The sequence below is a fragment of the Tupaia chinensis genome, unplaced genomic scaffold (assembly GCF_000334495.1).
Source record: "Tupaia chinensis unplaced genomic scaffold, TupChi_1.0 Scaffold148108_1, whole genome shotgun sequence".
Taxonomy (NCBI): Eukaryota; Metazoa; Chordata; class Mammalia; order Scandentia; family Tupaiidae; genus Tupaia; species Tupaia belangeri.
Window position 1 is genome coordinate 1,413,083 of NW_006207959.1, and position 2,661 is coordinate 1,415,743.

General features: G+C 37.2%; 1 pseudogene; it reads left to right on the forward strand.

Annotated features, from left to right (window-relative positions):
- The first annotated feature begins 1,537 nt into the window (after positions 1-1,537).
- Positions 1,538-1,922, forward strand: LOC106734075 (60S ribosomal protein L35a pseudogene; annotated as a pseudogene).
- The last annotated feature ends 739 nt before the right edge of the window (positions 1,923-2,661 follow it).

Consider the following 2,661-nt stretch of genomic DNA (forward strand, 5'->3'; position numbering starts at 1 on the left):
GAGATTTACCAAAAAGAACAAGTGTGTTCTGTAGCATGGGCAACATCATGCCATTCTTCATTGGGCTAAGTGATTCATAGGTATGAATCACCCGTGACATCTGTCACACTAGGACTCTAAGACTGGTGTAGATTTGCACTGAGACTGACGTTGCTTTTTAGTTCTCTGGATGTAGATGTGGTGTGTGTGTGTGTGTCATACCATCATAAATTAATGATTTCAAAACTGTCTCATCACAAATAGAGAAAAGAAAAACATGCCACGTGAGACTGAATGCAGATTTGACTTTACTTTATGTCTTGGTATGAGAGATTAATACAATCTGACTCCTGAACTGTCCTCTGGGTTTTTACTGAGGCCCATAGCAATGTTTAAAGTGGTAGAATCCATATTTATTGCAGCATTATTCACAATTGCTGGGACATGGAATCAACCAAATGTCTAGAACAGATGAATAGATTGAAAAAGTGTGGCACATATACACTATGGAATGCTACTAAGTCATAAAAAAAAAAAAATGAGACCCTGGCATTTAATAGAAAGTGGACAAATATGGAGGATTTAACACTAGTGAAGCAAGTTAGACTATGAAAGAGAGGTACTGCATGTCCCCACTTAATATATACTGAATGTCTGCACTCTGGCAGAAACTGAAAGATTGGAAGGTATAAAAGCATGAAGAGCAATTGGAGATACTAGAGACAGTATGAGAGGGCAATGAGCAATGAGGAGGTGGAAGGGAGGGAATCAAGGCAAAAAAAGACAAAGCAAAACATTTAATAGACATGAACATGAAAAATTATCTATTGATGATAGTATGTATAGGAATATCTTTGACTTGACTGATATGCAATGTGTTCATACTAGAAAAAATTCATTTTTATAAAGAGGTTACAGGTTAAAAAAAAGAATAAATTTTTAAAAGTGGTAGAATGTTCCAAGTTTAAAACAAGAATAAAATATATTCCATTTACTTTGCCTTGTGTATATATTTTATTGGGTCATTGGAAAGGTCATGACTCATTTTTTAATAGAAAAACAAAATAATATGTCCCACATAGCCTAGTTCCCTAGGTCTTGGAATTCACATCATATACAATCCCACAGATGTATCTAGGATTATTTGGGTCCTCTGGAGATATTATATTAAAGTCATAAATGGTCAATGTCAAGTGCTCAAATAAAAATCACTCATAAGGGACACCAAAGTGGAAGCTACTGCAGCTTTGGAAAGGCATAGAGATCAGGGTTGGAGTTTCAACTCTACCACAGATTTGCCTTGAAAACTTAGCTAAGTCTTTGCCTCCCCTGATATCTGTATTGTCTTGTATTAAAAGAAGATATAATCCTACCCAATTTAGAGGATTTCAGTGATAATAAAATAAACAATGTAAGTGAACTCCTCTGATCCAGAGTCAGCAAGTATTGTCATAGTTTCTCTCTTGTCATCTTTCCTTCAATAGCAGGAACAAAACCTTTCCAAGAGACAGAAACTACCACAAAACCCCAAAAAGTAATGCATTCTGCTTTTTCCGCCATCTTTGGAGCCTGTGGAGGCCTGCTGGGGACAGGACTTCTAAAAGGCAACTATGTCTGGAAGGCTGTGGTCCAAGGCCATTTTTGCTGGCTATAAGTGGGGTCTCAGGAACGAAAAGGAGCATACAACTCTTCTAAAAAGTGAAGGTGTTTGTGCATGAGATGAACCAGAATTCTATTTAGGCAAGAGGTGTGCTTATGTGTACAAAGCAAAAAACAACACAGTGACTCCTGGTGGCAAACCAAATAAAACCAGAGTAATCTGGGGAAAGGTTACCCATGCCCATGGAAACAGTGACATGGTTCAAGCCAAATTCCGAAGCAACCTTCCTGCTAAGGCTATTGGACACAGAATCCGTATGATGCTGTACCCCTCAAGGATTTAAAATAATGAAACGTAAATGAATAAAAATGGATTTGTGTTGTATTTTAAAAAAAGGTCAATGCATTCTAAAGTACTCTGAAAATTATGAACAATGTCATTGTATCATCCTAAGTAAAAGCATCTAAGCCATTATTAGACCTGAGGTAGGTTCATGTCTCTATGTTCTATTAATAAGTCTAATAAAGTATATATGTGATTGCTTATTAATATACATAGCCTCAGTTTTCTCCTCTGTACATGGAACAATAACTCCTGTCTCAGATGGTGATCTTTGGAAAGTTTCAATGAAAGAATGAATGTATATAAAGTGCACAGTATAGTTCCTGTCATATAGTAGCTTGTACTCAAAAGGTACCTTTTAACAATCATATCTATGATCCTACTCTATTCGAGAAGTAATAGGGAAAGTTAAAAAGAAAGACACAGAAGGGGAAATAAAAACCATTTTGGATGTGTTGGTCTTCTCTTGGTAACAGAGGGGCAAGTCAAAGTCTTTAATCCCATTCTACGTACCATTTACTTACAGCCTACCTCACCTGAAAGAGGCTATTTACTAATTTTGGGGGCGAGTAATTTTTCTTTTTTTTAAGAGATATTTGCCCTTGGACCAGCAGTTAGCATAATGTCTATGTTGTTGGATTCCCATGTAAGTTGACCACAGTTCGCGTCCCAGACCCGGTGGCTTAAAACGCCAGGCGTGTGTGCATGTGTGCCCAAGATCCCAAGAGGAGAATGGAAGA